General features: G+C 42.3%; 2 non-coding genes across 2 annotated transcripts; one reads left to right on the forward strand and one right to left on the reverse strand.

The window, feature by feature from the left end:
- Nucleotides 1–19,643: 19,643 nt before the first annotated feature.
- TRNAH-GUG (transfer RNA histidin (anticodon GUG)) lies at nucleotides 19,644–19,715 on the forward strand. The gene has a single exon. It is a non-coding gene; the product is annotated as a tRNA-His (tRNA).
- Nucleotides 19,716–26,923: 7,208 nt separating this feature from the next.
- Nucleotides 26,924–26,995, reverse strand: TRNAH-GUG (transfer RNA histidin (anticodon GUG)). The gene has a single exon. It is a non-coding gene; the product is annotated as a tRNA-His (tRNA).
- Between the last annotated feature and the right edge of the window lie 214 nt (nucleotides 26,996–27,209).

Below are 27,209 nucleotides of genomic sequence, written 5' to 3' on the forward strand. Positions count from 1 at the left end.
TGGAATATTGGAAACTAGTTTGAGTTCCGTATTTGTACAGAAGCAGCGTGATTGGTCATTTCCAGAATTCGAACCTGAGTCGTCAGGACGAGAGTCAGATATCTTAACCACTTGACTACACAGCACGTCTTATAACTGGGTTTAGGAAGACAGTAAAGGTATTTGGAATCTAGTTTGAGTTCCGTATTTGTACAGAAGTAGCTCAATTGGTCATTCCGGGTCGTCAGGACGAGAGTCAGATATCTTAACTACTCGACTACACCGCACATCTCAAAACTGGGTTTAGGAAGACTGTAAAGCTATGTGGAATATTGGAAACTAGTTTGAGTTCCGTATTTGTACAGAAGCAGCGTGATTGGTCATTTCCAGAATTTGAACCTGAGTCGTCAGGATGAGTGTTAGGTATCTTTACCACTCGACTACACAGCACATCTCAAAACTGGGTTTAGGAAGACAGTAAAGGTATGTGGAATATTGGAAACTAGTTTGAGTTCCGTATTTGTACAGAAGAAGCGTGATTGGTCATTGCGGGATTCAAACCCGGGTCGTCAGGATGAGAGTCAGGTATATTTACCACTCGACTACACAGCACATCTCAAAACTGGGTTTAGGAAGACTGTAAAGCTATGTGGAATATTGGACACTAGTTTGCGTTCCGTATTTGTACAGAAGTAGCTTGATTGGTCATTCCGGGATTCGAACCCGGGTCGTCAGGACGAGAGCCAGATATCTTAACCACTCGACTACACAGAACGTCTTATAACTGGGTTTAGGAAGACAGTAAAGGTATGTGGAATATTGGAAACTAGTTTGCGTTCCGTATTTGTACAGAAGTAGCTCGATTGGTCATTCCGGGATTCGAACCTGAGTCGTCAGGACGAGAGTCAGATATCTTAACCACTCGACTACACAGCACGTCTTATAACTGGGTTCAGGAAGGCAGTAAAGGTATGTGGAATATTGGAAACTAGTTTGAGGTCCGTATTTGTACAGAAGAAGCGTGATTATTCATTGCGGCATTCGAACCAGGGTCGTCAGGATGAGAGTAAGGTATCTTTACCACTCGACTACACAGCACATCTCAAAACTGGTTTAGGAAGACTGTAAAGCTATGTGGAATATTGGAAACTACTTTGAGTTCCGTATTTGTACAGAAGAAGCGTGATTGGTCATTCCGGGATTCGAACCCGGGTCGTCAGGATGAGAGTCAGATATCTTAACCCCTCGACTACACAGCACATCTTATAACTGGGTTTAGGAAGACTGTAAAGGTATTTGGAATATTGGAAACTAGTTTGAGTTCCGTATTTGTACAGAAGTAGCTCGATTGGTCATTCCGGGATTCGAACCTGAGTCGTCAGGACGAGAGTCAGATATCTTAACCACTAGACTACACAGCACGTCTTATAACTGGGTTTAGGAAGACAGTAAAGTTATTTGGAATATTGGAAACTAGTTTGAGTTCCGTATTTGTACAGAAGAAGCGTGATTGGTCATTCCGGGATTCGAACCTGAGTCGTCAGGACGAGAGTCAGATATCATAACCACTCGACTACACAGCACGTTTCATAACTGGGTTTAGGAAGACAGTGAAGCTATGTGGAATATTGGAAACTAGTTTGAGTTCCGTATTTGTACAGAAGAAGCTTGATTGGTCATTCCGGGATTCGTACCCGTGTGGTCAGGATGAGAGCCAGATATCTTAACTACTCGACTACACAGCACATCTCAAAACTGGGTTTAGGAAGACTGTAAAGCTATGTGGAATATTGGAAACTAGTTTGAGTTCCGTATTTGTACAGAAGCAGCGTGATTGGTCATTTCCAGAATTCGAACCTGAGTCGTCAGGACGAGAGTCAGATATCTTAACCACTTGACTACACAGCACGTCTTATAACTGGGTTTAGGAAGACAGTAAAGGTATTTGGAATCTAGTTTGAGTTCCGTATTTGTACAGAAGTAGCTCAATTGGTCATTCCGGGTCGTCAGGACGAGAGTCAGATATCTTAACTACTCGACTACACCGCACATCTCAAAACTGGGTTTAGGAAGACTGTAAAGCTATGTGGAATATTGGAAACTAGTTTGAGTTCCGTATTTGTACAGAAGCAGCGTGATTGGTCATTTCCAGAATTTGAACCTGAGTCGTCAGGATGAGTGTTAGGTATCTTTACCACTCGACTACACAGCACATCTCAAAACTGGGTTTAGGAAGACAGTAAAGGTATGTGGAATATTGGAAACTAGTTTGAGTTCCGTATTTGTACAGAAGAAGCGTGATTGGTCATTGCGGGATTCAAACCCGGGTCGTCAGGATGAGAGTCAGGTATATTTACCACTCGACTACACAGCACATCTCAAAACTGGGTTTAGGAAGACTGTAAAGCTATGTGGAATATTGGACACTAGTTTGCGTTCCGTATTTGTACAGAAGTAGCTTGATTGGTCATTCCGGGATTCGAACCCGGGTCGTCAGGACGAGAGCCAGATATCTTAACCACTCGACTACACAGAACGTCTTATAACTGGGTTTAGGAAGACAGTAAAGGTATGTGGAATATTGGAAACTAGTTTGCGTTCCGTATTTGTACAGAAGTAGCTTGATTGGTCATTGCGGGATTCGAATCCGGGTCGTCAGGACGAGAGTCAGATATCTTAACCACTCGACTACACAGCACGTCTTATAACAGGGTTTAGGAAGACAGTAAAGGTATGTGGAATATTGGAATCTAGTTTGAGTTCCGTATTTGTAAAGAAGAAGCGTGATTGGTCATTCCGGGATTCGAACCCGGGTCGTCAAGACGAGAGCCAGATATCTTAACCACTCGACTACACAGAACGTCTTATAACTGGGTTTAGGAAGACAGTAAAGGTATGTGGAATATTGGAAACTAGTTTGCGTTCCGTATTTGTACAGAAGTAGCTTGATTGGTCATTGCGGGATTCGAATCCGGGTCGTCAGGATGAGTGTTAGGTATCTCTACCACTCGACTACACAGCACATCTCAAAACTGGTTTAGGAAGACTGTAAAGGTATGTGGAATATTGGAAACTAGTTTGTGTTCCGTATTTGTACAGAAGTAGCTCGATTGGTCATTCCGGGATTCGAACCTGAGTCGTCAGGACGAGAGTCAGATATCTTAACCACTCGACTACACAGCACGTTTTATAACTGGGTTTAGGAAGACTGTGAAGGTATTTGGAATATTGGAAACTAATTTGAGTTCCGTATTTGTACAGAAGAAGCGTGATTGGTCATTCCGGGATTCGAACCCGGGTCGTCAGAATGAGAGACAGGTATCTTTACCACTCGACTACACAGCACGTCTTATAACTGGGTTTAGGAAGACTAAAGTTATTTGGAATATTGGAAACTAATTTGAGTTCCGTATTTGTACAGAAGAAGCGTGATTGGCATTCCGGGATTCGAACCCGGGTCGTCAGGATGAGAGTCAGGTATCTTTACCACTCGACTACACAGCATATCTCAAAACTGGGTTTAGGAAGACTAAAGGTATTTGGAATATTGGAAACTAATTTGAGTTCCGTATTTGTACAGAAGTAGCTTGATTGGTCATTGCGGGATTCGAACCCGGGTCGTCAGGACGAGAGTCAGATATCTTAACCACTCGACTACACAGCAGGTCTTATAACTGGGTTTAGGAAGACAGTAAAGGTATGTGGAATGTTGGAAACTAGTTTGAGTTCCGTATTTGTACAGAAGAAGCGTGATTATTCATTACGGGATTCGAACTCGGGTCGTCAGGACGAGAGACAGATATCTTAACCACTCGACTACACAGCACGTCTTCTAACAGCGTTTAGGAAGACTGTAAAGGTATGTGGAATATTGGAAACTAGTTTGTGTTCCGTATTTGTACAGAAGCAGCGTGATTGGTCATTTCCAGAATTCGAACCTGAGTCGTCAGGACGAGATTCAGATATCTTAACCACTCGACTACACAGCACGTCCTAAAACTGGGTTTAGGAAGACTGTAAAGGTATTTGGAATCTAGTTTGAGTTCCGTATTTGTACAGAAGTAGCTCGAATGGTCATTCCGGGATTTTAACCTGAGTCGTCAGGACGAGAGTCAGATATCTTAACCACTCGACTACACAGTACGTCCTAAAACTGGGTTTAGGAAGACTGTAAAGGTAAGTGGAATATTAGAAACTACTTTGAGTTCCGTATTTGTAAAGAAGAAACGTGATTGGTCATTCCGGGATTCGAACCCGGGTCGTCAAGACGAGAGCCAGATATCTTAACAACTCGACTACACAGAACGTCTTATAACTGGGTTTAGGAAGACAGTAAAGGTATGTGGAATATTGGAAACTAGTTTGCGTTCCGTATTTGTACAGAAGTAGCTTGATTGGTCATTGCGGATTCGAATCCGGGTCGTCAGGATGAGTGTTAGGTATCTTTACCACTCGACTACACAGCACATCTCAAAACTGGGTTTAGGAAGACAGTAAAGGTATGTGGAATATTGGAAACTAGTTTGAGTTCCGTATTTGTACAGAAGAAGCGTGATTGGTCATTGCGGGATTCTAACCCGGGTCGTCAGGATGAGAGTCAGGTATATTTACCACTCGACTACACAGCACATCTCAAAACTGGGTTTAGGAAGACTGTAAAGCTATGTGGAATATTGGACACTAGTTTGCGTTCCGTATTTGTACAGAAGTAGCTTGATTGGTCATTCCGGGATTCGAACCCGGGTCGTCAGGACGAGAACCAGATATCTTAACCACTCGACTACAAAGCACATCTTATAACTGGGTTTAGGAAGACTGTAAAGGTATTTGGAATATTGGAAACTAGTTTGAGTTCCGTATTTGTACAGAAGAAGCGTGATTATTCATTGCGGCATTCGAACCAGGGTCGTCAGGATGAGAGTAAGGTATCTTTACCACTCGACTACACAGGACATCTCAAAACTGGTTTAGGAAGACTGTAAAGCTATGTGGAATATTGGAAACTACTTTGAGTTCCGTATTTCTACAGAAGAAGCGTGATTGGTCATTCCGGGATTCGAACCCGGGTCGTCAGGATGAGAGCCAGATATCTTAACCACTCGACTACACAGCACGTCTTATAACTGGGTTTAGGAAGACTGTAAAGGTATTTGGAATATTGGAAAAGTTTGAGTTCCGTATTTGTACAGAAGAAGCTTGATTGGTCATTCCGGGATTCGTACCCGTGTGGTGAGGATGAGAGCCAGATATCTTAACAACTCGACTACACAGAACGTCTTATAACTGGGTTTAGGAAGACAGTAAAGGTATGTGGAATATTGGAAACTAGTTTGAGTTCCGTATTTGTACAGAAGCAGCGTGATTGGTCATTTCCAGAATTCGAACCTGAGTCGTCAGGACGAGAGTCAGATATCTTAACCACTCGACTACACAGCACGTCTTATAACTGGGTTTAGGAAGACAGTAAAGGTATTTGGAATCTAGTTTGAGTTCCGTATTTGTACAGAAGTAGCTCAATTGGTCATTCCGGGTCGTCAGGACGAGAGTCAGATATCTTAACTACTCGACTACACAGCACATCTCAAAACTGGGTTTAGGAAGACTGTAAAGCTATGTGGAATATTGGAAACTAGTTTGAGTTCCGTATTTGTACAGAAGAAGCGTGATTATTCATTACGGGATTCGAACCCGGGTCGTCAGGACGAGAGTCAGATATCTTAACCACTCGACTACACAGCACGTCCTAAAACTGGGTTTAGGAAGACTGTAAAGGTAAGTGGAATATTGGAAACTACTTTGAGTTCCGTATTTGTACAGAAGAAGCGTGATTATTCATTGCGGGATTCGAACCCGGGTCGTCAGGATGAGAGTCAGGTATCTTTACCACTCGACTACACAGGACGTCTTATAACTGGGTTTAGGAAGGCAGTAAAGGTATGTGGAATATTGGAAACTAGTTTGCGTTCCGTATTTGTACAGAAGTAGCTTGATTGGTCATTGCGGGATTCGAATCCGGGTCGTCAGGACGAGAGTCAGATATGTTAACCCCTCGACTACACAGCACATCTCAAAACTGGGTCTAGGAAGACTGTAAAGCTATGTGGAATATTGGAAACTAGTTTGAGTTCCGTATTTGTACAGAAGTAGCTCGATTGGTCATTCCGGGATTCGAACCTGAGTCGTCAGGACGAGAGTCAGAAATCTTAACCACTCGACTACACAGCACGTCTTATAACAGGGTTTAGGAAGACAGTAAAGGTATGTGGAATATTGGAAACTAGTTTGAGTTCCGTATTTGTTCAGAAGAAGCGTGATTATTCATTACGGGATTCGAACCCGGGTCGTCAGGTCGGAGAGCCAGATATCTTAACCACTCGACTACACAGCACGTCTTATAACAGGGTTTAGGAAGACTGTGAAGGTAAGTGGAATATTGGAAACTACTTTGAGATCCGTATTTGTACAGAAGAAGCGTGATTGGTGATTCCGGGTCGTCAGGACGAGAGTCAGATATCTTAACCACTCGACTACACAGCACATCTTATAACTGGGTTTAGGAAGACAGTAAAGGTATTTGGAATCTAGTTTGAGTTCCGTATTTGTACAGAAGTAGCTCAATTGGTCATTCCGGGTCGTCAGGACGAGAGTCAGATATCTTAACTACTCGACTACACCGCACATCTCAAAACTGGGTTTAGGAAGACTGTAAAGCTATGTGGAATATTGGAAACTAGTTTGAGTTCCGTATTTGTACAGAAGCAGCGTGATTGGTCATTTCCAGAATTTGAACCTGAGTCGTCAGGACGAGAGTCAGATATCTTAACCAATCGATTACACAGCACGTCCTAAAACTGGGTTTAGGAAGACAGTAAAGGTATTTGGAATATTGGAAACTAGTTTGAGTTCCCTATTTGTACAGAAGTAGCTCGATTGGTCATTCCGGGATTCGAACCTGAGTCGTCAGGACGAGAGTCATATATCTTAACCACTCGACTACACAGCACGTTTTATAACTGGGTTTAGGAAGACTGTGAAGCTATGTGGAATATTGGAAACTAATTTGAGTTCCGTATTTGTACAGAAGTAGCTTGATTGGTCATTCCGGGATTCGAACCCGGGTCGTCAGGACGAGAGCCAGATATAACCACTCGACTACACAGAACGTCTTATAACTGGGTTTAGGAAGACAGTAAAGGTATGTGGAATATTGGAAACTAGTTTGCGTTCCGTATTTGTACAGAAGTAGCTTGATTGGTCTTTGCGGGATTCGAATCCGGGTCGTCAGGACGAGAGTCAGATATCTTAACCAATCGACTACACAGCACTTCCTAAAACTGGGTTTAGGAAGACTGTAAAGGTATGTGGAATATTGGAAACTAGTTTGAGTTCCGTATTTGTACAGAAGAAGCGTGATTGGTCATTCCGGGATTCGAACCCGGGTCGTCAGAATGAGAGACAGGTATCTTTACCACTCGACTACACAGCACGTCCTAAAACTGGGTTTAGGAAGACTGTAAAGGTAAGTGGAATATTAGAAACTGCTTTGAGTTCCGTATTTGTAAAGAAGAAGCGTGATTGGTCATTCCGGGATTCGAACCCGGGTCGTCAAGACGAGAGCCAGATATCTTAACCACTCGACTACACAGAACGTCTTATAACTGGGTTTAGGAAGGCAGTAAAGGTATGTGGAATATTGGAAACTAGTTTGCGTTCCGTATTTGTACAGAAGTAGCTTGATTGGTCATTGCGGGATTCGAATCCGGGTCGTCAGGATGAGTGTTAGGTATCTCTACCACTCGACTACACAGCACATCTCAAAACTGGTTCAGGAAGACTGTAAAGGTATGTGGAATATTGGAAACTAGTTTGTGTTACGTATTTGTACAGAAGTAGCTCGATTGGTCATTCCGGGATTCGAACCTGAGTCGTCAGGACGAGAGTCAGATATCTTAACCACTCGACTACACAGCACGTTTTATAACTGGGTTTAGGAAGACTGTGAAGGTATTTGGAATATTGGAAACTAATTTGAGTTCCGTATTTGTACAGAAGAAGCGTGATTGGTCATTCCGGGATTCGAACCCGGGTCGTCAGAATGAGAGACAGGTATCTTTACCACTCGACTACACAGCATATCTCAAAACTGGGTTTAGGAAGACTAAAGGTATTTGGAATATTGGAAACTAATTTGAGTTCCGTATTTGTACAGAAGTAGCTTGATTGGTCATTGCGGGATTCGAACCCGGGTCGTCAGGACGAGAGTCAGATATCTTAACCACTCGACTACACAGCAGGTCTTATAACTGGGTTTAGGAAGACAGTAAAGGTATGTGGAATGTTGGAAACTAGTTTGAGTTCCGTATTTGTACAGAAGAAGCGTGATTATTCATTACGGGATTCGAACTCGGGTCGTCAGGACGAGAGACAGATATCTTAACCACTCGACTACACAGCACGTCTTCTAACAGCGTTTAGGAAGACTGTAAAGGTATGTGGAATATTGGAAACTAGTTTGTGTTCCGTATTTGTACAGAAGCAGCGTGATTGGTCATTTCCAGAATTCGAACCTGAGTCGTCAGGACGAGATTCAGATATCTTAACCACTCGACTACACAGCACGTCCTAAAACTGGGTTTAGGAAGACTGTAAAGGTAAGTGGAATATTAGAAACTACTTTGAGTTCCGTATTTGTAAAGAAGAAGCGTGATTGGTCATTCCGGGATTCGAACCCGGGTCGTCAAGACGAGAGCCAGATATCTTAACCACTCGACTACACAGAACGTCTTATAACTGGGTTTAGGAAGACAGTAAAGGTATGTGGAATATTGGAAACTAGTTTGCGTTCCGTATTTGTACAGAAGTAGCTTGATTGGTCATTGCGGGATTCGAATCCGGGTCGTCAGGATGAGTGTTAGGTATCTTTACCACTCGACTACACAGCACATCTCAAAACTGGGTTTAGGAAGACAGTAAAGGTATGTGGAATATTGGAAACTAGTTTGAGTTCCGTATTTGTACAGAAGAAGCGTGATTGGTCATTGCGGGATTCGAACCCGGGTCGTCAGGATGAGAGTCAGGTATATTTACCACTCGACTACACAGCACATCTCAAAACTGGGTTTAGGAAGACTGTAAAGCTATGTGGAATATTGGACACTAGTTTGCGTTCCGTATTTGTACAGAAGTAGCTTGATTGGTCATTCCGGGATTCGAACCCGGGTCGTCAGGACGAGAACCAGATATCTTAACCACTCGACTACACAGCACATCTTATAACTGGGTTTAGGAAGACTGTAAAGGTATTTGGAATATTGGAAACTAGTTTGAGTTCCGTATTTGTACAGAAGTAGCTCGATTGGTCATTCCGGGATTCGAACCTGAGTCGTCAGGACGAGAGTCAGATATCTTAACCACTCGACTACACAGCACGTCTTATAACTGGGTTCAGGAAGGCAGTAAAGGTATGTGGAATATTGGAAACTAGTTTGAGTTCCGTATTTGTACAGAAGAAGCGTGATTATTCATTGCGGCATTCGAACCAGGGTCGTCAGGATGAGAGTAAGGTATCTTTACCACTCGACTACACAGCACATTTCAAAACTGGTTTAGGAAGACTGTAAAGCTATGTGGAATATTGGAAACTACTTTGAGTTCCGTATTTCTACAGAAGAAGCGTGATTGGTCATTCCGGGATTCGAACCCGGGTCGTCAGGATGAGAGCCAGATATCTTAACCACTCGACTACACAGCACGTCTTATAACTGGGTTTAGGAAGACTGTAAAGCTATGTGGAATATTGGAAACTAGTTTGAGTTCCGTATTTGTACAGAAGCAGCGTTATTGGTCATTTCCAGAATTCGAACCTGAGTCGTCAGGACGAGAGTCAGATATCTTAACCACTCGACTACACAGCACGTCTTATAACTGGGTTTAGGAAGACAGTAAAGGTATTTGGAATCTAGTTTGAGTTCCGTATTTGTACAGAAGTAGCTCAATTGGTCATTCCGGGTCGTCAGGACGAGAGTCAGATATCTTAACTACTCGACTACACAGCACATCTCAAAACTGGGTTTAGGAAGACTGTAAAGCTATGTGGAATATTGGAAACTAGTTTGAGTTCCGTATTTGTACAGAAGAAGCGTGATTATTCATTACGGGATTCGAACCCGGGTCGTCAGGACGAGAGTCAGATATCTTAACCACTCGACTACACAGCACGTCCTAAAACTGGGTTTAGGAAGACTGTAAAGGTAAGTGGAATATTGGAAACTAATTTGAGTTCCGTATTTGTAAAGAAGAAGCGTGATTGGTCATTGCGGGATTCGAATCCGGGTCGTCAGGATGAGTGTGAGGTATCTTTACCACTCGACTACACAGCACATCTTATAACTGGGTTTAGGAAGACTGTAAAGGTATTTGGAATATTGGAAACTAGTTTGAGTTCCCTATTTGTACAGAAGTAGCTCGATTGGTCATTCCGGGATTCGAACCTGAGTCGTCAGGACGAGAGTCATATATCTTAACCACTCGACTACACAGCACGTTTTATAACTGGGTTTAGGAAGACTGTGAAGCTATGTGGAATATTGGAAACTAGTTTGAGTTCCGTATTTGTACAGAAGAAGCTTGATTGGTCATTCCGGGATTCGAACCCGGGTCGTCAGGACGAGAGCCAGATATAACCACTCGACTACACAGAACGTCTTATAACTGGGTTTAGGAAGACAGTAAAGGTATGTGGAATATTGGAAACTAGTTTGCGTTCCGTATTTGTACAGAAGTAGCTTGATTGGTCATTGCGGGATTCGAATCCGGGTCGTCAGGACGAGAGTCAGATATCTTAACCAATCGACTACACAGCACGTCCTAAAACTGGGTTTAGGAAGACTGTAAAGGTATGTGGAATATTGGAAACTAGTTTGAGTTCCGTATTTGTACAGAAGAAGCGTGACTGGTCATTCCGGGATTCGAACCCGGGTCGTCAGAATGAGAGACAGGTATCTTTACCACTCGACTACACAGCACGTCCTAAAACTGGGTTTAGGAAGACTGTAAAGGTAAGTGGAATATTAGAAACTGCTTTGAGTTCCGTATTTCTACAGAAGAAGCGTGATTGGTCATTCCGGGATTCGAACCCGAGTCGTCAGGATGAGAGCCAGATATCTTAACCACTCGACTACACAGCACGTCTTATAACAGCGTTTAGGAAGACTGTGAAGCTATGTGGAATATTGGAAACTAATTTGAGTTCCGTATTTGTAAAGAAGAAGCGTGATTGGTCATTGCGGGATTCGAATCCGGGTCGTCAGGATGAGTGTGAGGTATCTTTACCACTCGACTACACAGCACATCTTATAACTGGGTTTAGGAAGACTGTAAAGGTATTTGGAATATTGGAAACTAGTTTGAGTTCCCTATTTGTGCAGAAGTAGCTCGATTGGTCATTCCGGGATTCGAACCTGAGTCGTCAGGACGAGAGTCATATATCTTAACCACTCGACTACACAGCACGTTTTATAACTGGGTTTAGGAAGACTGTGAAGCTATGTGGAATATTGAAAACTAGTTTGAGTTGCGTATTTGTACAGAAGAAGCTTGATTGGTAATTCCGGGATTCGAACCCGGGTCGTCAGGACGAGAGCCAGATATAACCACTCGACTACACAGAACGTCTTATAACTGGGTTTAGGAAGACAGTAAAGGTATGTGGAATATTGGAAACTAGTTTGCGTTCCGTATTTGTACAGAAGTAGCTTGATTGGTCATTGCGGGATTCGAATCCGGGTCGTCAGGACGAGAGTCAGATATCTTAACCAATCGACTACACAGCACGTCCTAAAACTGGGTTTAGGAAGACTGTAAAGGTATGTGGAATATTGGAAACTAGTTTGAGTTCCGTATTTGTACAGAAGAAGCGTGATTGGTCATTCCGGGATTCGAACCCGGGTCGTCAGAATGAGAGACAGGTATCTTTACCACTCGACTACACAGCACGTCCTAAAACTGGGTTTAGGAAGACTGTAAAGGTAAGTGGAATATTAGAAACTGCTTTGAGTTCCGTATTTCTACAGAAGAAGCGTGATTGGTCATTCCGGGATTCGAACCCGAGTCGTCAGGATGAGAGCCAGATATCTTAACCACTCGACTACACAGCACGTCTTATAACAGCGTTTAGGAAGACTGTGAAGCTATGTGGAATATTGGAAACTAATTTGAGTTCCGTATTTGTAAAGAAGAAGCGTGATTGGTCATTGCGGGATTCGAATCCGGGTCGTCAGGATGAGTGTGAGGTATCTTTACCACTCGACTACACAGCACATCTTATAACTGGGTTTAGGAAGACTGTAAAGGTATTTGGAATATTGGAAACTAGTTTGAGTTCCCTATTTGTGCAGAAGTAGCTCGATTGGTCATTCCGGGATTCGAACCTGAGTCGTCAGGACGAGAGTCATATATCTTAACCACTCGACTACACAGCACGTTTTATAACTGGGTTTAGGAAGACTGTGAAGCTATGTGGAATATTGGAAACTAGTTTGAGTTCCGTATTTGTACAGAAGAAGCTTGATTGGTCATTCCGGGATTCGAACCCGGGTCGTCAGGACGAGAGCCAGATATAACCACTCGACTACACAGAACGTCTTATAACTGGGTTTAGGAAGACAGTAAAGGTATGTGGAATATTGGAAACTAGTTTGCGTTCCGTATTTGTACAGAAGTAGCTTGATTGGTCATTGCGGGATTCGAATCCGGGTCGTCAGGACGAGAGTCAGATATCTTAACCAATCGACTACACAGCACGTCCTAAAACTGGGTTTAGGAAGACTGTAAAGGTATGTGGAATATTGGAAACTAGTTTGAGTTCCGTATTTGTACAGAAGAAGCGTGATTATTCATTGCGGCATTCGAACCAGGGTCGTCAGGATGAGAGTAAGGTATCTTTACCACTCGACTACACAGCACATCTCAAAACTGGTTTAGGAAGACTGTAAAGCTATGTGGAATATTGGAAACTACTTTGAGTTCCGTATTTCTACAGAAGAAGCGTGATTGGTCATTCCGGGATTCGAACCCGAGTCGTCAGGATGAGAGCCAGATATCTTAACCACTCGACTACACAGCACGTCTTATAACAGCGTTTAGGAAGACTGTGAAGCTATGTGGAATATTGGAAACTAGTTTGAGTTCCGTATTTGTACAGAAGCAGCGTGATTGGTCATTTCCAGAATTCGAACCTGAGTCGTCAGGACGAGATTCAGATATCTTAACCACTCGACTACACAGCACGTCCTAAAACTGGGTTTAGGAAGACTGTAAAGGTATTTGGAATCTAGTTTGAGTTCCGTATTTGTACAGAAGTAGCTCAATTGATCATTCCGGGTCGTCAGGACGAGAGTCAGATATCTTAACTACTCGACTACACAGCACATCTCAAAACTGGGTTTAGGAAGACTGTAAAGCTATGTGGAATATTGGAAACTAGTTTGAGTTCCGTATTTGTACAGAAGCAGCGTGATTGGTCATTTCCAGAATTCGAACCTGAGTCGTCAGGACGAGAGTCAGATATCTTTACCACTCGACTACACAGCACATCTCAAAACTGGTTTAGGAAGACTGTAAAGCTATGTGGAATATTGGAAACTACTTTGAGTTCCGTATTTGTACAGAAGAAGCGTGATTGGTCATTCCGGGATTCGAACCCGGGTCGTCAGGACGAGAGTCAGATATCTTAACTACTCGACTACACAGCACATCTCAAAACTGGGTTTAGGAAGACTGTAAAGCTATGTGGAATATTGGAAACTAGTTTGAGTTCCGTATTTGTACAGAAGCAGCGTGATTGGTCATTTCCAGAATTCGAACCTGAGTCGTCAGGACGAGAGTCAGATATCTTTACCACTCGACTACACAGCACGTCCTAAAACTGGGTTTAGGAAGACTGTAAAGGTAAGTGGAATATTGGAAACTAATTTGAGTTCCGTATTTGTAAAGAAGAAGCGTGATTGGTCATTGCGGGATTCGAATCCGGGTCGTCAGGATGAGTGTTAGGTATCTTTACCACTCGACTACACATCACATCTCAAAACTGGGTTTAGGAAGACAGTAAAGGTATGTGGAATATTGGAAACTAGTTTGAGTTCCGTATTTGTACAGAAGAAGCGTGATTGGTCATTGCGGGATTCGAACCCGGGTCGGCAGGATGAGAGTCAGGTATGTTTACCACTCGACTACACAGCACATCTCAAAACTCGGTTTAGGAAGACTGTAAAGCTATGTGGAATATTGGACACTAGTTTGCGTTCCGTATTTGTACAGAAGTAGCTTGATTGGTCATTCCGGGATTCGAACTCGGGTCGTCAGGACGAGAGCCAGATATCTTAACCACTCGACTACACAGGACGTCTTATAACTGGGTTTAGGAAGACAGTAAAGGTATGTGGAATATTGGAAACTAGTTTGCGTTCCGTATTTGTACAGAAGTAGCTTGATTGGTCATTGCGGGATTCGAATCCGGGTCGTCAGGACGAGAGTCAGATATGTTAACCCCTCGACTACACAGCACATCTCAAAACTGGGTCTAGGAAGACTGTAAAGCTATGTGGAATATTGGAAACTAGTTTGAGTTCCGTATTTGTACAGAAGTAGCTCGATTGGTCATTCCGGGATTCGAACCTGAGTCGTCAGGACGAGAGTCAGAAATCTTAACCACTCGACTACACAGCACGTCTTATAACAGGGTTTAGGAAGACAGTAAAGGTATGTGGAATATTGGAAACTAGTTTGAGTTCCGTATTTGTTCAGAAGAAGCGTGATTATTCATTACGGGATTCGAACCCGGGTCGTCAGGTCGGAGAGCCAGATATCTTAACCACTCGACTACACAGCACGTCTTATAACAGGGTTTAGGAAGACTGTGAAGGTAAGTGGAATATTGGAAACTACTTTGAGATCCGTATTTGTACAGAAGAAGCGTGATTGGTGATTCCGGGTCGTCAGGACAAGAGTCAGATATCTTAACCACTCGACTACACAGCACATCTTATAACTGGGTTTAGGAAAACTGTAAAGGTATTTGGAATATTGGAAACTATTTTGAGTTCCGTATTTGTACAGAAGTAGCTCGATTGGTCATTCCGGGATTCGAACCTGAGTCGTCAGGACGAGAGTCAGATATCTTAACCACTCGACTACACAGCACGTCTTATAACTGGGTTCAGGAAGGCAGTAAAGGTATGTGGAATATTGGAAACTAGTTTGAGTTCCGTATTTGTACAGAAGAAGCGTGATTATTCATTGCGGCATTCGAACCAGGGTCGTCAGGATGAGAGTAAGGTATCTTTAACACTCGACTACACAGCACATCTCAAAACTGGTTTAGGAAGACTGTAAAGCTATGTGGAATATTGGAAACTACTTTGAGTTCCGTATTTCTACAGAAGAAGCGTGATTGGTCATTCCGGGATTCGAACCTGAGTCGTCAGGACGAGAGTCAGAAATCTTAACCACTCGACTACACAGCACGTCTTATAACAGCGTTTAGGAAGACTGTGAAGCTATGTGGAATATTGGAAACTAGTTTGAGTTCCGTATTTGTACAGAAGCAGCGTGATTGGTCATTTCCAGAATTCGAACCTGAGTCGTCAGGACGAGATTCAGATATCTTAACCACTCGACTACACAGCACGTCCTAAAACTGGGTTTAGGAAGACTGTAAAGGTATTTGGAATCTAGTTTGAGTTCCGTATTTGTACAGAAGTAGCTCAATTGGTCATTCCGGGTCGTCAGGACGAGAGTCAGATATCTTAACTACTCGACTACACAGCACATCTCAAAACTGGGTTTAGGAAGACTGTAAAGCTATGTGGAATATTGGAAACTAGTTTGAGTTCCGTATTTGTACAGAAGCAGCGTGATTGGTCATTTCCAGAATTCGAACCTGAGTCGTCAGGACGAGAGTCAGATATCTTTACCACTCGACTACACAGCACATCTCAAAACTGGTTTAGGAAGACTGTAAAGCTATGTGGAATATTGGAAACTACTTTGAGTTCCGTATTTGTACAGAAGAAGCGTGATTGGTCATTCCGGGATTCGAACCCGGGTCGTCAGGATGAGAGCCAGATATCTTAACCACTCGACTACACAGCACGTCTTATAACTGGGTTTAGGAAGACAGTAAAGTTATTTGGAATATTGGAAACTAGTTTGAGATCCGTATTTGTACAGAAGAAGCGTGATTGGTCATTGCGGGATTCGAACCCGGGTCGTCAGGATGAGAGTCAGGTATATTTACCACTCGACTACACAGCACATCTCAAAACTGGGTTTAGGAAGACTGTAAAGCTATGTGGAATATTGGAAACTAGTTTGCGTTCTGTATTTGTACAGATGTAGCTTGATTGGTCATTCCGGGATTCGAACCCGGGTCGTCAGGACGAGAGCCAGATATCTTAACCACTCGACTACACAGAACGTCTTATAACTGGGTTTAGGAAGACAGTAAAGGTATGTGGAATATTGGAAATTAGTTTGCGTTCCGTATTTGTACAGAAGTAGCTTGATTGGTCATTGCGGGAATCGAATCCGGGTCGTCAGGACGAGAGTAAGGTATCTTTACCACTCGACTACACAGCACATCTCAAAACTGGTTTAGGAAGACTGTAGAGCTATGTGGAATATTGGAAACTACTTTGAGTTCCGTATTTCTACAGAAGAAGCGTGATTGGTCATTCCGGGATTCGAACCCGAGTCGTCAGGATGAGAGCCAGATATCTTTACCACTCGACTACACAGCACATCTCAAAACTGGTTTAGGAAGACTGTAAAGCTATGTGGAATATTGGAAACTACTTTGAGTTCCGTATTTGTACAGAAGAAGCGTGATTGGTCATTCCGGGATTCGAACCCGGGTCGTCAGGATGAGAGCCAGATATCTTAACCACTCGACTACACAGCACGTCTTATAACTGGGTTTAGGAAGACAGTAAAGTTATTTGGAATATTGGAAACTAGTTTGAGATCCGTATTTGTACAGAAGAAGCGTGATTGGTCATTGCGGGATTCGAACCCGGGTCGTCAGGATGAGAGTCAGGTATATTTACCACTCGACTACACAGCACATCTCAAAACTGGGTTTAGGAAGACTGTAAAGCTATGTGGAATATTGGAAACTAGTTTGCGTTCTGTATTTGTACAGATGTAGCTTGATTGGTCATTCCGGGATTCGAACCCGGGTCGTCAGGACGAGAGCCAGATATCTTAACCACTCGACTACACAGAACGTCTTATAACTGGGTTTAGGAAGACAGTAAAGGTATGTGGAATATTGGAAATTAGTTTGCGTTCCGTATTTGTACAGAAGTAGCTTGATTGGTCATTGCGGGAATCGAATCCGGGTCGTCAGGACGAGAGTAAGGTATCTTTACCACTCGACTACACAGCACATCTCAAAACTGGTTTAGGAAGACTGTAGAGCTATGTGGAATATTGGAAACTACTTTGAGTTCCGTATTTCTACAGAAGAAGCGTGATTGGTCATTCCGGGATTCGAACCCGAGTCGTCAGGATGAGAGCCAGATATCTTAACCACTCGACTACACAGCACGTCTTATAACAGCGTTTAGGAAGACTGTGAAGCTATGTGGAATATTGGAAACTAGTTTGAGTTCCGTATTTGTACAGAAGCAGCGTGATTGGTCATTTCCAGAATTCGAACCTGAGTCGTCAGGACGAGATTCAGATATCTTAACCACTCGACTACACAGCACGTCCTAAAACTGGGTTTAGGAAGACTGTAAAGGTATTTGGAATCTAGTTTGAGTTCCGTATTTGTACAGAAGCAGCGTGATTGGTCATTTCCAGAATTCGAACCTGAGTCGTCAGGACGAGAGTCAGATATCTTAACCACTCGACTACACAGCACGTCTTATAACTGGGTTTAGGAAGACAGTAAAGGTATTTGGAATCTAGTTTGAGTTCCGTATTTGTACAGAAGTAGCTCAATTGGTCATTCCGGGTCGTCAGGACGAGAGTCAGATATCTTAACTACTCGACTACACAGCACATCTCAAAACTGGGTTTAGGAAGACTGTAAAGCTATGTGGAATATTGGAAACTAGTTTGAGTTCCGTATTTGTACAGAAGCAGCGTGATTGGTCATTTCCAGAATTCGAACCTGAGTCGTCAGGACGAGAGTCAGATATCTTTACCACTCGACTACACAGCACATCTCAAGACTGGTTTAGGAAGACTGTAAAGCTATGTGGAATATTGGAAACTACTTTGAGTTCGGTATTTGTACAGAAGAAGCGTGATTGGTCATTCCGGGATTCGAACCCGTGTCGTCAGGATGAGAGCCAGATATCTTAACCAGTCGACTACACAGCACGTCTTATAACTGGGTTTAGGAATACAGTAAAGTTATTTGGAATATTGGAAACTAGTTTGAGTTCCGTATTTGTACAGAAGTAGCTCGATTGGTCATTCCGGGATTCGAACCTGAGTCGTCAGGACGAGAGTCAGATATCTTAACCACTCGACTACACAGCACGTTTCATAACTGGGTTTAGGAAGACAGTGAAGCTATGTGGAGTATTGGAAACTAGTTTGAGATCCGTATTTGTACAGAAGAAGCGTGATTGGTCATTGCGGGATTCGAACCCGGGTCGTCAGGATGAGAGTCAGGTATATTTACCACTCGACTACACAGCACATCTCAAAACTGGGTTTAGGAAGACTGTAAAGCTATGTGGAATATTGGAAACTAGTTTGCGTTCTGTATTTGTACAGAAGTAGCTTGATTGGTCATTCCGGGATTCGAACCCGGGTCGTCAGGACGAGAGCCAGATATCTTAACCACTCGACTACACAGCACATCTCAAAACTGGGTTTAGGAAGACTGTAAAGCTATGTGGAATATTGGAAACTAGTTTGCGTTCTGTATTTGTACAGAAGTAGCTTGATTGGTCATTCCGGGATTCGAACCCGGGTCGTCAGGACGAGAGCCAGATATCTTAACCACTCGACTACACAGAACGTCTTATAACTGGGTTTAGGAAGACAGTAAAGGTATGTGGAATATTGGAAACTAGTTTGCGTTCCGTATTTGTACAGAAGTAGCTTGATTGGTCATTGCGGGATTCGAATCCGGGTCGTCAGGACGAGAGTCAGATATCTTAACCACTCGACTACACAGCACGTCTTATAACTGGGTTCAGGAAGGCAGTAAAGGTATGTGGAATATTGGAAACTGTAACAAGCTACTCGCTAACTTGTTACATTAATTTGTAGTTAAATTTTAATGAAGCTTTTAGAATATAATTTTATTTACGACGCCAGACAGTCTGAGAACTGGGTTGGACTTTTATTCAGGTATCGTGTATAGAAATAGGTGAGGCACCTATATGCACAGGTGTTACCTCCAACGCCTTTTGTAGATTCTCAGAATTGACCCTGCCCTTTTGGGCAGTGGTACCTTGAGAAGGAGTGGCAGATGGATTTATCATTGGTATGTAGACATCGGGGCAGCAGCGAGATTCCAGTAAGGGATTCTAGTCTGGGACCCAAAGGGGAGGGGGTGTGACGTGTAGGAGACGGAACCAATGAGAGGGAAACAGGAGGAAATTGGACGAGAGAAGGTGGTTGAAAGAGACAGAAGGAACTAGGCCGTGATCGTATAGTGGTTAGTACATTGCGTTGTGGCCGCAATAACCCAGGTTCGAATCCTGGTCACGGCACCATTTATGTCCCAGAGCTGCTCTCAGCGTCTGGGGCTGATACTCGAGATACCAATTAATTATTCAATCCTTGTCCTCAGGTCGGAGTAAATTATTATTTATTTACAGCTATAACAAATAATGTATATATGAGGATGTATTTAAATCACATACTTATAAATCAGTACATTTGTTTTATGCTACTACTCCTTGAGCGAGAGAGGAATGGAGAAAGCAATAGGTCAAGACTTACCCCAGACTTTCGTCATCTTCCGCTTCTTCCACTTTCCTCCAAAGAAAAACCCCGGACAACCACCTCTGATCAAGACCTAGTTCCTTCTGTCTCTTTCAACCAAACCTCAAATTCTAACCTCAAACCTCAAATTCTAAAATTATGGAGGAATTATTAGCCACAGTTCTTCACCAGTCTCAGAGACAGGGGGAGTTGATTGAGAAATTAACTGAGGAACTTGCACAGGTAAAATCTTCAATGTCTGTCTCGCCTTTCGCACGTCCTTCTCGAGACAATAATACAGTTAGATACAGACGAGATTTGAATCGGAGATTCAATGGCAATAATCCAGCCATTGCGTGCTATATCTGTGGGGGACCTCACGTAAAGAGATTTTGTCCGATAGCCGGACACCAACGCACCCAGCAGTTAAATACCAGCAATTTCTCCGGAGCTAATTATTTTTCACCAAACACGACCGGGCAAAATTTCCATGGAAGTGAATTTTTTCAAGGAAATCCCGTGAACCAAAATTTTGAACGAAACCAGCAGGGACCTCCGACAAACAATTGACAATCAAGTGGGGAAAATCCAGTAGCTCGCCGTTCGGTCCCGACGTGTCACGCAACGTCTTCCAATGTACAGGTTTTTCCCCTTCCTATTATAAAAGTAAATGCTTACGATGAAACGTTTTCAGCATTATGTGACTCTGGTGCTTCTATTTCTCTGATTACAAGTAGTCTCATGAATAAATTACTTAAGGGTAAAGAAGGCGTAAAGATAGATAATGATGATATTCAAATAAAAGGTGTTACAGGGAAAATACTTAATTATAAGGCATGTTATATTGTACCAATCTGTTTGAATAACTTTTGCGTTAATCAAAAGGTATATGTCACTGAAAATAGTTTAAGTAACGAGTACGAAGCAATTTTAGGTTATGATTTTTTAAAGAATGGCAAATTTTCGTTAGATTCTGAGAAAGGTATACTATGTAATAAAAATGTCATAGCTACATTGTTGGATCGGGAAGAAGTTGTCAAAACATTAACGTTGACAAAGAAATTGCGAGTTCCTGCTCGTACACAAAAGGTCATTTCAGTAGCCACTGCAGAGTTCCCAGTCGGTAGTGAAATTCTCATCACACCCCTTGACAAACAACAAAATAGTGATATTAGAATTGCCCATTCGGTAGGCACAGTAGATGACCAAGGAAAAGTTAAGGTGTTAATTTCTAATATGTCCGAGGTACCACGTCACTTAAATAAAAGTATGAAATTAGGAACTGCTCGAGCTTTTGATGAGGACAAAAATTGTTTGGAAGAACCAGTGCCCTTGACAAAAAAGAATTTACCCCCCTTATCTGGAAAAGATTTCAATTTAGGCGATGTGCCTGGGGAGCTTAGCGTTCAGTTAGAAGCACTTCTTAAGCAATATAGTGATATTTTTGCCCGAGACATTACGGAGTTGGGTCGCACATCTTTAGCAACCCACAAAATTCCTTGGAACGGTCAACCTATTCAGACGTCACCAAAATACAGTACACCTTATGCCCTCAGAGGGGAACTAAAACGTCAAATAAATGATATGTTAGAGGCAGATATTATATCTAAATGCGTAAGCTCTTGCCCAGCTCCGACTTTGATGGTGAAAAAAAAACAAGGTGGATATAGGATGTGTGTGGATTTGCGACGCACAAACATGGCAATTGAAAATGATAGTTATGCTCTACCATTACTTCAAGACATATTAGCACAACTCGATGGTGCACAAATTTTTAGTAGTTTAGACCTGACGTCTTCATATTATCAACTAGAAGTTGCACCAGAAGATAGACCGAAGTTAGCGTTTTGGAACGAGGAGGGGGTTTTCCAATTTAACACGGTGCCGATGGGATTAAAAACTGCCCCTTCTGCGTTTCAGCGAATGGCTGATGCATTCATTTCCGAACTTCATGATGATAAAATATTTTGTTTTATCCATGATGTGCTTATAGCGTCAAAAACTGCTGAAGAACACTTACATAAACTCCACAAGGTTTTTGAAATGTTGCGCAAATATAATTTACGGTTAGCACCTCAGAAATGCGAGTTCTTTCGTGCCGAAATAAAGTATTTGGGCCATATTATTGGGTCACAGGGCATTCGACCACATGACGATAATGTGAAAGCCATTGTTGATTTCCCAGCCCCTAAAACAGTCAAAGAAGTTAGGAGATTCCTCGGCATGTGCGGATTTTTTAGACGTCATATCCCATATTACGCGTTGAATGCTAAGCCGTTAACAGATTTAACCGCGAAAGGCGTTAACTTCCGATGGACTGAAGTTGAGCAGAATGCCTTCCAGCATTTAAAAGCTGCTCTAATCAGTCCTCCCGTTTTAGCATATCCAAAATTTGATGAACACTTTTATCTCGGATGTGATGCTTCTAAAATAGCCATTTCTGCATATTTATATCAAATACATGAAGAAGGTCCTAGACCAATAGCATTTATGTCAAGAAAACTGAAACCTCCAGAGAAAAATTACCCGGCTATTGAATTAGAGCTATTAGCAATCATGGAGGGTATCAATTATTTCCGCTCATACCTTATAGGCAGACACTTCACGGTAGAATCAGACCACAAACCATTGAAATACCTTTTGTCTTTGAAGACTGGTAACCCCCGATTAGCCCGGTGGGCTCTCAGTCTTGGTGAATACAGCTTTGATGTTACCCATAAAGCGGGAAGTCAAAATCTGGTAGCGGATGCTCTTTCTCGACAAGTAGCGCACATAATCACCGTAGATACAAAGGAGCAGCGGCAAAAGCGTATTCGAGAATTGCAAAAGACAGATCCACAATTAGCTCCTATAATGCAGTCTCTGACCGAACAAACCCCTTTGGCAGTTAAGAAAGTTTCGGACGCGTTCTTTTTAAAAGACGGTATTCTTTGTCACTACGCCCCAAGTCACATCCGACCGATTCGTGCGGAATATATAGAGCAAGTTGTTATTCCCTCAGCTATGAAAAGAGAGATCTTTGAAGAAGTTCATGATAACCTGGGCAGCCATTTAGGCTTTGAGAAAACGTTTGAGAGGTTACGTTCTTCGTACTTCTGGCCTAACTATTACAGTGACTGTCAGAAATACGTAAAAAGTTGTAGAATTTGTATCAAAAGCCGAGGTTATCAAGCGAATAAGAAAGCCCCATTAATGAGAAATTTTCAGCCCGACTACCCTTTCCAACTTGTATCAGTAGACATCATGGGACCATTTCCTACTACAGAAAGGGGAAATAAATATATATTTGTTATGATGGACGATTTTTCTCGATTTGTAGAAGCGGAGGCATTACCAAACACGAGGTCTCAAACGTTAGCAGACACCTTTTATTCGGAAATCGTTTGTAGATACGGTAAGCCCGATTACGTTCTAAGTGATAGAGGTGCGAATTTGCACGCATCTGTATTCAAGGAAATGTTAGATAAATTAAACATTCGGCAGTTAAGTACGTCTTCTTATCACCCAAGCACTAATGGCAAAAATGAAAGAAGTCATGCTACCATAGGTCACACGTTATCATGTATGGTAAACGAAACATCAGAATGGGATCAATGGCTTCCACACATTTTAATGTCCTATAGAAGTTCTATTCATTCGAGCACATTGGACACCCCGTTTTTTCTATTATTTATGCGAGACATGCCAATCTACCCTGATATACTACAAGACTCTAGGTTAAGTTATTTTGCGTTTGACAACTACGCTGAGCAGATTTTACCTAGAATGCGCCGAGCGCACGAGATAGTACGAAAAAACATGCAGCTGGCGGTAGAGAAACAAGAGTATTATCGTTCTCGGGTGGCAACAGATAAAAACATAAAGGTGGGAGATTTAGTTTATGTATATTTTCCGAACATACAAAAAGGGGAATCACGACATCTCACCAGGAAATCAAAGGGACCCTATCGGGTGGAGGAGCAACGGTCCCCAGTTCTATTCAGTGTAAAAAATATCAATAATCCTCGGGATACTCAGCTAATTCACGTTGATAGATTAACAAAAGTTAACCTAGCAAGGGAATTTTTGGACGGGGGGAGAAACATGGAAAATACAGAAGTAAAAGTTATAGAGGATCCTATACCACAAGAATCAATACCGTTTGAGGGCAATAACACAGTTCCAAATGAAGGGGATGATTCCGATAGTAATATCCTAGAAGACACTGGTGACGACCAACTACAGCTACTTGCATCCCTGCCTTTTGAATACCTACAGCCTGAAGTTAGGAGACAATTTGATCTTGAAACTGTTTCAGAAGATGAGGAGGATCCGATATCTCCCATTATACCCACAACCTACCCTAATCAAACACGTCCAGTAACTCCTCTCCCGCCAAGCTCTACTCATACGTATAATCTAAGAGATAGAGATGAAACAGGGCGAGCAAAAACGGCGGTTCAGGTTAGAACAATGCGTACCACAGGGACATCAAAATATAACGAGACAGCTGGCCTTGCTTCAAGTAGTAGTTCTGCTCATTCGTCTCCCAATTTCATTCAAGGGACCTTGAGCCCAGATTCTGACCAAGGATGGTCAGAATGGTTTTTCTCATGGATCAGACAACCACTAAACATAAATGGAACCGAGAAAACAAGGTTAGACCGCAATTGATCGTATTTATAGTGCAATAGCAATTTTAGAATATAAGCTCATTTAACTTTTCATGTGAATTTTTGTTTTGTCCTCGATAACAATTTTGCTGTGCATATCAAAATATTTATTCTCAAAAAAGAAAAAAAAAAAAGTAATTATTGTAATGAGCTGAGAGAGAGTGGTGATGGCAATTAGTTGTAAGACTTTACCCTTTTTATTCATTTCGCTGATTCAAAGTGAGCCTGCATGTCTGACTGTAGAATTCTCCATGCCGAATTCAAAGACAAACTCGTTTACGATGAGATCACCTGAACTATCATGGTTTCACATCTCTGCACTAATCGTCTTCACAGCTCCGAAACCGGTACTGGCTCAATGTTGTGCTCGTAAAGTTTACCGCTCGACTCGAGGTATAACGATCAGATATGTCAGAAAGTGCTACATACCTCGACGCAACCCGTGACTGGTAAAATTCAGGAACCCAATAAGCTATATGTTATTGAGGGAAAGAACTACCACGTAGCTTAGCGGTTCTTGTGCCTATTATACATTTTACTGAATTTCAAGGAACACTTGCCCCTACCTAGACGGTAGCTGATTGACTGCCAACTGAAACGTGGGGAGGTCCCGCCACACTAAGTAGAGTAGCTTTCTCTACATTCACTAGACTAATTCTACTTATGTCAAATTACATAATAGACATTTAGTTACGTGCGTGAAAAACAACCCTGCTATAGTTTTCGTACTGCGGTTGGAAAGCTGTGTCTTAGGAGTGGATTCATCTCATCAGGGCATCAACAGATGCATAGTTGTGGATCGCGAGTAGTGTGATCGTAGTGTCATCGTAGACAGCAAGCGATGCTGTCTATTATCGTTGGTAAAACTCAGGTGAAGATGAACTGATCGATTGTAGAGAACTTTTCGATACAATTTGGATATTTCTTCATGCATCTATAAGAATTAGAGTGCTATTTGGTTTATGTGTGTGTGTGTGTGTGTTTTTTTTTTTCAGCTTTGTGAATAACTATCGTCATATATTTTATTAACTCTCATTACAATTATATAATTATTTTCTCTTTGAAAACTCATGTGATATTAGTGACTCTGCGATATTTGAAGAACAAAGTTAAAATTTTGATTTTTATGTTCGGATGTAATATTGATTTCAGCAGAACGTTTTTCACTGACGCAGATTGATTTTATAGCTACAGATACATTCTATCTTTGCATAGATAGGTTAATTAGGTATCAAGCAATTTCTTGTTCAGATTGTTTTCCTTCTTTTATGGTTGAATATGTTAATTGGTGTTCGAAATGTTGTTCTTTGATAAACATGTATAATTTTGTGTAGTGATAAGCATCCACAAGGTGCTGTGGTCCATTGTTCTGTAACAAAGAGAGGGGAAGGGAGAAAGCACATACGGAAATACCTCTTCTTTGATTGGCATTTACTACTTATCGCAAGTCCAAGGGAGGAGCGGTCAACTGATGCAGTGTGAAAAGAGGAGGAGATTGGATTGACTTATTATAGGAATTTGCCTAGATTTGGTTTGGACAAGGATAGAAAGACGGCCGCGTTTTTTTTTTTTCCCGAACCTGCTCGTTTCTCTGCAGGTTCTTTTCTAAGGGGGGAGGAATGTAACAAGCTACTCGCTAACTTGTTACATTAATTTGTAGTTAAATTTTAATGAAGCTTTTAGAATATAATTTTATTTACGACGCCAGACAGTCTGAGAACTGGGTTGGACTTTTATTCAGGTATCGTGTATAGAAATAGGTGAGGCACCTATATGCACAGGTGTTACCTCCAACGCCTTTTGTAGATTCTCAGAATTGACCCTGCCCTTTTGGGCAGTGGTACCTTGAGAAGGAGTGGCAGATGGATTTATCATTGGTATGTAGACATCGGGGCAGCAGCGAGATTCCAGTAAGGGATTCTAGTCTGGGACCCAAAGGGGAGGGGGTGTGACGTGTAGGAGACGGAACCAATGAGAGGGAAACAGGAGGAAATTGGACGAGAGAAGGTGGTTGAAAGAGACAGAAGGAACTAGGTCTTGATCAGAGGTGGTTGTCCGGGGTTTTTCTTTGGAGGAAAGTGGAAGAAGCGGAAGATGACGAAAGTCTGGGGTAAGTCTTGACCTATTGCTTTCTCCATTCCTCTCTCGCTCAAGGAGTAGTAGCATAAAACAAATGTACTGATTTATAAGTATGTGATTTAAATACATCCTCATATATACATTATTTGTTATAGCTGTAAATAAATAATAATTTACTCCGACCTGAGGACAAGGATTGAATAATTAATTGGTATCTCGAGTATCAGCCCCAGACGCTGAGAGCAGCTCTGGGACATAAATGGTGCCGTGACCAGGATTCGAACCTGGGTTATTGCGGCCACAACGCAATGTACTAACCACTATACGATCACGGCCTAGTTCCTTCTGTCTCTTTCAACCACCTTCTCTCGTCCAATTTCCTCCTGTTTCCCTCTCATTGGTTCCGTCTCCTACACGTCACACCCCCTCCCCTTTGGGTCCCAGACTAGAATCCCTTACTGGAATCTCGCTGCTGCCCCGATGTCTACATACCAATGATAAATCCATCTGCCACTCCTTCTCAAGGTACCACTGCCCAAAAGGGCAGGG

Source organism: Pholcus phalangioides, unplaced genomic scaffold (assembly GCF_987345545.1).
Source record: "Pholcus phalangioides strain wild (caught in Gottingen) unplaced genomic scaffold, Ppha-v1.0 ptg000005l_1, whole genome shotgun sequence".
Classification (NCBI taxonomy): Eukaryota; Metazoa; Arthropoda; class Arachnida; order Araneae; family Pholcidae; genus Pholcus; species Pholcus phalangioides.